Below are 10,218 nucleotides of genomic sequence, written 5' to 3' on the forward strand. Positions count from 1 at the left end.
GAGGTGTCTAGCTGCAGAATGCTCTTAGCTACCAAGCTTCACTGCCCCATAGCTGTCTTGGTTTGAGCCTTTGTGAGTGAATGCTCTTGCGACCCTCTGATTTCACTCCCAATCTTTATTGTGTTTACACATGTTGATGTGGAATCTATTCCATCTACATGCTAAAAAACCAACTCGGAATTAAATTTATACTTTGAAACCAAAAGTATAAATGATAATACTTATTCCCAGGATAGAGGAAAGTAATGCCTCCACTTCTGCACATTTTCCCCCATGAATTTGAACAAGCGTGCATGTGGCACTGAGTTTCCTTCCTAAGTCTCAGGACTGACTAAGTAATTTGCAGGGCCCAGTGCAAAATGAAAATGCAGGGCCCTTGTTCAAAAATGATTAAGAATTTCAAGGCGTTGACAGCAGAACATTAAACCAAGCATGAAACCTCCTAAGCACTAGGCCCTCTGTGGCTGCTCAGGAAGCACACCCATGAAGCCCGCCTGCAGAGGCTCCTTCCTCCAGGCACCCGGCAGCCAACACCTTGTCTGTAGTGACGTTCACCTGAGAACAGTGCTGCTTAGCTTTTCTGCATGCCATAGTAAGAACTGTATCCTCAACCTTAAGACAATTTCTAAATTGCTTAAGAGAGCAATCCTTGCTAGCATTATTTCAGCACAGAACCTGTATAATCAAAGAAGAATCTACCGAGTATAAAGTATCTTTGTCTTTTATTCAACATAATATCCACTTGTTCACAACACTGTACAATAGAAATTAGTGCTCTTATTTTACACGAACAAACAGAAAGGTATTGAGTAACTTCCATAAAATCACTTAGCCAGTAAGTTGAGGAGCTACTAGTTGAGCCCAGAACCACTCATCTCTGAAGCCCATGGTTTTTCCATTACACCAGGCTGCTGCTTGTGCAGAATGGAAAAAGGCACACTCAGTCATGAACTAATAAATTGAATTGTGAGCTGTTTAGTTTTTGTTTTAAGCAAATATAAATTTATGCTTGTTTTGTTTTGTTGTCTCCCCAGTTCATTCCAGATTCTTCAATCATGGGCACAATTGTGGGTATGCACAATGTCTAATTAAGTTTAAAAAAAAAACTAAACAAGACTATCTTCTGCAGCTCAGTGAGATCCCTACTAGGAATGCTGCCATGGTCATTCTCAAATATCAGGGGCAGATGCAGTCTATTAGGAATTACAAGACCAGCTGTTGTTTTATATCATTAGACTTTTGCAACCAACTGGGAAAAGTCAACTTCTGCCAAGAGGCAAGTCTCCAGGCTTTGCAACAAATATCAATTCCAATTTGGTTGAGGCTGTACAGGGGTATTTTTTCCTATTTCTCATGGTGCCAGAAGCGATGCTCTACCCACTGGTTAGAGCTCAACCTGAACTGTGTCACATTTTCCACTGGATGTAAGAAGGTGTGCATTTACTCTGCCCACCAACAAAGAGAGCTGGGCACACATTCTCCATCCAGATAAAAGAGCAAATGCCTTTGCTTGTGTCCTCTATATTGAAACTGGGGCACAAACTATGTCTGGGGCTTTGAGCTAAGAACGGTGCAGGATTTGGGAACCAATCACCTTGCCTTGGACAAGTAGAAGAAGAATGATAATTTGTTATTCTCTCTGGTGAATGGTTATGTTGTCCATTCAAGGTCATTAGCCATCCAGCAATTCACAAGTGGCTCTCCTTGGCAAGACTTGACTTTGAGTCTGACAGCAATCTGATGATTTCATAGCATTTTAGAATCATGAAGTGTTAGCTTTGGAAGGGGCCTTAGCAATCACATAATCTGAATACCTCATTTTACAAATGATGACACTGATGCACCGAGGTATTTCAAGGTGGCTGAAGTCTAAAGCCAGCAGATAATCTGGTCCTGGACCTCGGATGCATCCCATTGCACCACAGCTGCCACATGCCACTCAGCTGACATGTCAGAATTCATTTTCTCTTCTTCTGCAGGTGGTTTCCAGTTCAGCAGGGAAGTGCTTTGAAACAGGAATACTTAAATGAATCAAGTTTGAATGAGCCCATACTTAAACCTTTTTTCTCTTTTTTTAATATTCCACAGAGCATTCAGCAGGACACCTTCTGCAGAGGGCACCTTCAGTCACTCCTCCCTTCATTGATTCAGTCCAGGGATATTTACTGAGCACACACAAAAAAACTATAATAGGTACTTAAGAGGAAGGAATTTGTTGCTATTTCTACTAAGATAAATAAGACATGATCCCTGACCTAAAGGGGCTTATAAACTGATAGGACAGGCATATAAACAAAAATTTTAACAATTATTTAGTTAATATATATACATTTTAAAATTTATTTATTCTAATTTGTTATATATGACAGCAGAATACATTTCAACTCATAGTACACATAGAGAACAATTTTCATGTCTTTGTGCACAAAGTAGAGTCATACCATTTGTGTCTTCATACACGTACTTGGGGTAATGATGTCTATCTTATATATTAACTAAATAATATATATTAAGTAATATATACCATTTTATATAAACACACACACACACACACACACACACACAAAGGTACAATAAAAATACCACAGGAAGAAAGCTAAGCTTTGGCAGAGGCGTTATTGAGTAAGTGCATATGGAATCACTGTTGATTCTCCTGTGAACACCACAGGCAGGAGGTGGACATGAACGAGGGAGAGGATGAGAGGTCATGCTCTGCAGTGGGATCCTGGAGGAGGGCAGGCTGCAGAGCAGGTGAGCACGACATGGAGGTGGAAGGACGCAAAATGACGTCAGATCTTGGTGGCCATGGAACATCAGGTATTGTCATGTGAACGGCGAGAACTCTAAGGCGAAGGAACTGAAAGGGGGCATCCTGTGTGTTTGGGGATGACATAAAAGTTGACTGGAAAAGCCAGACAATGGAGAACTAGTAAGGAATCACAGATTTATCTCTACCCAGTGCAAACGAGATAATCCCATTAACTGTATCTGCCACTTTCTCTTTTAGGATTCAAAAATAGCTCTTAGTCTTCAGGCCTACAGCACCCAGACTCAATCCCAAACCACACTCCTGACGTTCTTGGCTGATTTCCCCAGAGCTCTCCTTCTTGCAGAGCCACACGTCTGTGTTGGTGGACACTCCCTCCCTCCATGAGCAGCAGCCAGGACTCCTGGGTCATTCTTGACTCCTCTCCTTCTCACCTCCTACTTCCCGTCTCTCAGGAATCCATCCATCCCACCTTCATGGTTTCTCCGGAACCCAGTCAATGGCTCCTCACATTTCTTGCTCCTACCCTAGTCTGACCCACTGTGGTTTCTGGGCTGGACAATTGCCTTCAATTCCTAAAATCTCCCCCTGTTCCTATTCTTGCCCCTTGATAGGCCCCAACCAGGCACATTGGATAATATCTGGAGGTAGTTTGGGTTGACACAACTAGAGGAGGTGATGGAGTAGCCTCTAGAAGGCAGAGGGGCAGGGGTGGCCCAACCACCGGCAACGCACAGCGTCCCCAAAGCAGAATGGCGGCAAGCCATGAGCGCCCTCATCACAGCTGTTGCAAGGAGTCTGTCTGAAAAACAAAGTTAATTTGGGCATTTCTCGGTTAAAACACTTTAAAGGTCATCTATTTCCCTCAGAATAAAACCAAAGCTCAGACTGGGACTGTGGCTCAGTGGCAGAGCACTCGCCTCGCACGCATGAGGCACTGGGCTTGGTCCTCAGCACCTCATAAAAATAAAATAAAGATGCTGTGTCCACCTATAACTAAAAACAACAGACAAACAACAACCACAACAAAAACCCAACTCTCCCACAACAGCCCAAGGCCCTGTGAGCTGCACTCCCATCGACTCTCTGATGTCATCTACCACCTCTGCCAGGCTCCTTCTGCTCCAGAGGTGGCCCCTCCTGCTGCCAGCCTGGGCCTCTCCTCTCCTGGGTCCCTCTGGCCAGGAGGCTCTTCCCGCAGGGATCCCTGGCCCCCTCTGGACCTGGCCGGTCAGCACTCCACCCTGCTCCCTCCCTGATTCTCCTCTCTGGTGTTTGTTTTCTCACCTTCTGCTTCACTCTGGAATCCCCACCATTATGTACAGTTTGCTGTTTGTCTCTCAACATGAGTTCGACGGGCATCTCCGTTCGCCAAGGCATCTGAGCACGTGGGGGTGTGCTTGCACACAGGAAGCACTCCGTGAACACTTCTGACTGAGTATGGTAGTTTCTCAAAGGCCAGAAGCTCAAAGGAGAAAGCTGGATATGTTGGCAAAAGTCAGTAGATCAGGTCACTTTCACCGCAAATGTGAGAGGAAGACATTCTCCACTCTCCAGGTGAACCAGAGGTTTCAACCACCTGCCCAGAGGCCTCAGCTAGCAAACTTCAGAGCCAGGACTCCCACCCAGGTCCACCTGAGCCAGACCACTCCTTCCACACTGTGAAACCACACACTGGTAATCAGCACCAGGTTAACGCCAGGCTGGACGTGGGGTCCTTACACGACTTTTCCCACTAGATAAAAATAAAGGCATAGAAAAAAAGGAAGATAAATAAACAAAGCTGGCAAGATTCAGATTTCAAAGAACAGAGCTAATAAGGAAAAGAAAGGGGAAGAAAGGGAAGAACAAGGAAAAGCTGGCGTCTCAGAGAACCAGAGCTGGTAGGAGCCCAGAGGTCCCAGGGCCTCCCTTGGTAGATGAGGACTCTGAAGTCCAGGCGTAGCTGTTGGGTCTCCTTCACTACTGGCTTTTAGGGCTGGGTGGAGCTCAGTGGTAGAGCACTTGTCTACCCAGATGCAAGATAGAAATACAAAATGAGAGAGGGGGGTGGGAGGAAGGAGAGAGTGGGAGGGAGGGAGGGAGGGAAGGAAAGAGTGAACTTTGATCCAGCCCAGTTGGAATGGAAGCCAGGTGACCTATTGCAATCTAACGCCCCTTTTACTGTATCTTCCTCATCTTTCTGTAGAAAATAGAAACAGTTTTCAAATGCAATTGATCACTGTGAGAAAGCAGAATCAAAACTTGAATAATTCCATTTAACTCAAGTGTGAAAGAAGTGACCAATCAAAATAGTGAGCTATTTTTAACAGATTGTTTTCAAATTGACATCAGAAATTAAGCTTAAAAAGTATGATTAAATACCGCTGCTTCAGCCCACGTGTTGGCGCACACCTGTAATCCCAGGGTTTGGGAGGCTGAGACAGGAGGATCGAGTGTTCTAAACCAGACTCAGCAAAAAGTGAGGCACTAAGCAACTCAGTGAGACCCTGTCTCTAAATAAAATACAAAATAGGGCCGGGGATGTGCTCAGTGGTCGAGTGTCCCTGAGTTCAATCCCTGGTACCCCCCACCCAGAAAGAATATCTCTGCTTCAGGGTGGTCTGTTTAGATGACTACCGTGAATATACTTTGTTAGTGGATACACTTACAAATAATATATTAGGATGGAAATATTCTCTCTAAAGTAAAAATTGTTTTCTGTCCTTAATTCCTCAACGTACCTGCCACAGCTGTGATGACCCACAGCTTCAGTCTAACCGAGGGGCCTGTATTTATGTCCCCACAAGTGTGATGACTGTAGAGTGGGATCTGTCCTTGTCTCTGAGCATGGCTGGGATCTGTGTTCATTTCTCAGGTTATGAAGACACTCCACCCGCACAGGCTCAGGGCCACGGCAGGGCTGGGGGGTTCTGAGCCTCAGTGTGAAGCAGCCTCTCTGAGCACCAGTGTCTCCTATCTCCGTGGCCGGCACGTCTCTGGCCTCGGATTCCACAAAGTCGGGGAAGTGCGAACAGGATTCCAGAAGAGCTTCCTCTGGGCTTGTCTTTTGGATTAAGTTATAAGGAGACCATGAAGAAATATGAGCGGTTTTCCAATTAATTTTCAAAGTAACCCATGAGAAGGTGCTCTGCTTTTAAAATTAAATATGCTAATGCACCACAAGAAGTCACAGGATCCTGGTGTCCCAGAGCAAACCCGTAGGTTATCTGCTTTCCCAGCACAGGGCGAGGGTCACTCACATCACAACACGAATGTCCTCAGGCCTCACGAGCAATTGTAAGATTCAGTCACAGGCAGCTTTGCCTGCGTATGGAGGGGACCTCTGGCTTCCACAGACTCTCAATTATGCCTCAAAGTCTCCCAGAAGTGATGAACGTGCTCACAAATTGGCCTCCCTCTGCAGCCTGCATCCTATTCCTGATGGTTTTCTCCTCAACTCTTTCCATTCCCTACTCTCCTCTGCCCTCCTCTCACAGAGCCAGGCTGCAGGTCCTCCTTGCTGCTGTCCTGCTGTTCCCAGTGCTGCCCCCATGCTCCTCAGCCTGTCCACTCCCACAGCTCCAGAGCTGCATTGTAGGATGGGCAGAATGTCCTTCCTCTCCATCCACTCCTTGGCCTTCCATACAAAGTTTACTAGCCATTAACTGGCTCAGGATTTTCTTTTTTAGAGAGAAACTATTTTGTTTAGGGAAATGTCCTGATAAACCACCTGAGGTTGAAGGTAAGGCCTAACAGGCCGGGGTGCTGCCTGGACAGACAGGTGCCTAAATAAGGTCCCTCTGTGTAAGATCATTTTACTTGGAGAGGGAAGGAAAGAGAAAGGGGACACAAACAAGGAGCCCCCTAGGGGTTAGACTGGGGTTTAGGTGAACCAAAGGACCTGTGGAAATCCTGTGGGTTCTGAGACATCTTAAGAATGGAAAATAAAAGAAGCATTGTACTTTAGTGCTTTTTAGCTGCATTTTTGAAAATATACTGCATTCACCAACTTCAAAATGAAAAATGCAAGCATATATGCTATAGTTGCGCCTTGTATTCTTGCAGCAATAAATATAAATACTAAGTACCCCAAAAAACCTGGCACTGTTCACCTATGAGACAATCTTCCTTGCAATGACTCTTTAAGATAGTCATTTTGATCCTCACTCTTCAGATTTGGAAAACGAATCTTCCAAGTAAATAATTTTCCTTAGACCATAGAGGTAATCCTGGAAGAGTGAGTGTGGAAACCCTGATCTGTGTCTCACCAAGCACTTGCCTGTTCGCCAAACTAGCCCACCTTTCAGGGATGAGAAACAGCAATGTCCTCCAGGAATGGACACCTTCTTGGTGAGAAGAACAAGGGGACTGGGCAATGGCCAGACACAGAGCACTGCAGGTCTCCTGCCCTCCCGGGCACCATCAGAGACGATTTCATAAAATGCAAACGCTTCAAATACTTCTTTGTACCCACATACCTTTGTAATAATCAGCAAAACTTCTACAATGCCTGTTTTGTGAAATTCACACAGTGCCCCGGAGCCAGGAGCTGCAAGGGGAAATCTGCTCTGAGAGGTTTGATTCGCTCTGTGCAGTTCTTCCTGGAGCCACCGAGTGGTATTGTTGTGCAATTAAAACTGCTTCTGTCACCAATCTGGCCTTTCCCTTCACCTGTTCTAACCTAAGGAGTTAGTCTTTTTGGAATCTTGCTCTGCCAGATCTACAAGGTGCTTATATCCCCTCCCCCCACACCCATGTGGGGCTCTTTAAGTAGCTGTGTTCTCAAATTTCTCCAGAAGCAGAAAGACATGGCTGGTCAATATGTTTGATCAGAGAAATCCACTAGGTCACATTGACCAGTGCCATGGATTGGAGAAGGGACACAATTCTGTATTTGTTGGCTGGTCACGTTTTATCACAGCATCACATGGGACAGTGGTGCTTGGCCCACAAGCCCCCCCTGGGAGGGAACATGGCCTGTGCATGGGTCGGCATCACTTGGACACACCAACCTGTGATGGTCCTTTGATGCTCTCCAGCTCTTCATCATGAGAGTCACATAAAAGCCTATGAAAAATTAGGTCTCATTCTATAACTCCCAGGGGAGAGCTCTCACAGGGAAGGAGGCTCAGGAGAGGTAGTGCGGAGCTTTGGAATTTGCATCTGAAATCCTGAAACCTCCTTGAAAAAGTCCGCCACCGTCAGGTCTGGAGTTTCCCATGCGTACTTTAAAAGGCTCGCTGTCTTCTCTCCATCTGGACCGTCATCATTCGTGGATTAAGTTTGTGTTGAGGTTTTACTTTTCACTCTTCATCCAGACACCCTAAAGGATCATTCCTCCTACTCCATCTAAGATTGTGCCGGAAGAGAGGCAGCCCCTCTATCAGGTGCCACGATGCTCAGAAGGCAGACAGAGGTGCCCTTGAATGTTCTTGTGTTTCTTAGCTACAAGGTGCTCAGCCTTTCCACACACTGATTCTTCCTCACGACACTGTAAGGCAAGGACTGATAACTGCAGATCAAGAAACCAAGCTTCTCAGAGGGCAAATGGTCTTCCTCAGATCACCAAGTGACAGCCGCAGGTGGAGCTGTGCTGCTGCTGAACCTCAGCTACCCACACCAAGAGGACAATGTTACAACCAATGCACACCAGGGACACGGAGGTGGGGGTAAGAGACGGGACAGAGGCATGACAACGAGTGGGAAATTGAGGGGAAAGGGAACTTCTAAGCAGTGAGTGGAATTTTGATAATCAAAACGTGGGACTTGCTTTAAACTCTCCTGAGGCAGGATTCTTACAACACAGCTTAGCAAGCAGCCACAAAGTTGGTTACATGGCTTAAAAAAATAAAAAAGCAGGTCAGCTGACACCAAGGCAACAGGAACACTCAGATTCCGACCCCGCCATGCCTCCTATCGACAATGACGTGAAACGAGACTTCAAGGATGTTCTTTTGAGGCCCAAACGCAGCACCCTACAGTCTCGAAGTGAGGTGGATCTCACAAGATCCTTTCCATTTCGGAATTCAAAGTGGATGTACACTGGCGTCCCGATCGTTGCTGCTAATATGGATACAGTAGGCACCTTTGAAATGGCCAGGTTCTTTCCGAGTTGTCCCTCTTCACTGCTGTCCATAACATCACAGTCTTCATCAGTGGCAAGAGTTGGCTGGCCAGAATCCTGATTGTCTTGAGTATCTGGCTGCCAGTTCAGGGACAGGCTCTTCTGACTTTGAGCAACTGGAACAGATCCTGGAAGCTATTCCCCAGGTGAAATAGATTTGCCTAGATGTGGCAAAGGGCTACTCTGAACACTTGGTTGAATATGTAAAGGCTGTACCGAAGCGCTTCCCTCACACATCATCATGGCAGGGAATGTGATAACAGGAGAGATGGTGGAAGAGCTGATCCTCTCTGGGGCTGACATCACCAAAGTGGGGATTGGGCCAGGCTCTGTGTGTACGATCCAGAAGAAAACTGGAGTGGAGTGTCCACAGCTCAGTGCAGTGATGGAGAGTGCAGATGCTGCTCACGGCCTCAAAGGCCACATCACTTCAGACGGAGGTGGCACTGCCCTGGGACTGTGGCCAAAGCTTTGGGGGCAGGGGCTGACTTTGTGATGCTGGATGGGCACAGTGAGTCAGGTGGTGAGCTCACGGAGAGGAATGGCAAGAAGTACAAACTCTTCTTTGGAATGAGTTCTGAAATGGCCATGGCGTCTGGTGGTGTGGCAGAGTACAGGGCCTCAGAGGGAAAGACAGTGGAAGTCCCCTTTAAAGGGGATGTGGAGCATATCATTCGTGACATCCTAGGAGGGATCCAATCTACATGCACCTATGTGGGAGCAGCTAAGCCAAAGGAGTTGAGCCAGAGAACTACCTTCATCGGAGTCACCCAGCAGGTGAATCCAATCTTCACTGGTGCACGATAGACCTGAGTATGTCTGCCCCCTCAAGGCACCAATACTTTGCAACAGAGTCTCCCAAATGGGTTTCTCACCCATTCTAACTACTGTGGCAGTGCATTTACCAGTTCTCATTGTCCTCCTCCTGAGAGCTCCTGTAATAACGCTATACTTCTCTGTTTGTACACGAAAGATGCCCAGAGCACTCACTGGGGAGGAAGTGAGGAAGAATACAGTCTGAAAATGAAGTAAGATAATCGAATGGGTTTCTGGGGACCCAGCATCCTGAAGATGAAAAGATACTGATGGATTCAGAAATGTTCTATATGGCCTTGGTCTGGATGGGGCAGGCTTTTGGAATTATGTCTTATTAATCAGCTTCATTAAATGAGATCTTTAAATATTAAAAAAAAATAAAAAATAAAAATAAAAAAGCACCTCTCCTCAGCTGGCATTCGTGATGGTGTCCCTCACTTGGGAATGTGTTTGCACGTGTGAATGCCTGATACACGCTAGTTGATAATGGCAATAGGAACCCGTGAACTGAAGTCCCTTTGGCACTGAA

General features: G+C 46.2%; 1 pseudogene; it reads left to right on the plus strand.

Annotated features, from left to right (window-relative positions):
- Window positions 1-8,655: 8,655 nt before the first annotated feature.
- On the plus strand, window positions 8,656-9,680 carry LOC113194248 (GMP reductase 2 pseudogene; annotated as a pseudogene).
- Window positions 9,681-10,218: the final 538 nt, after the last annotated feature.

This window comes from Urocitellus parryii, chromosome 9, assembly GCF_045843805.1.
Source record: "Urocitellus parryii isolate mUroPar1 chromosome 9, mUroPar1.hap1, whole genome shotgun sequence".
Classification (NCBI taxonomy): domain Eukaryota; kingdom Metazoa; phylum Chordata; class Mammalia; order Rodentia; family Sciuridae; genus Urocitellus; species Urocitellus parryii.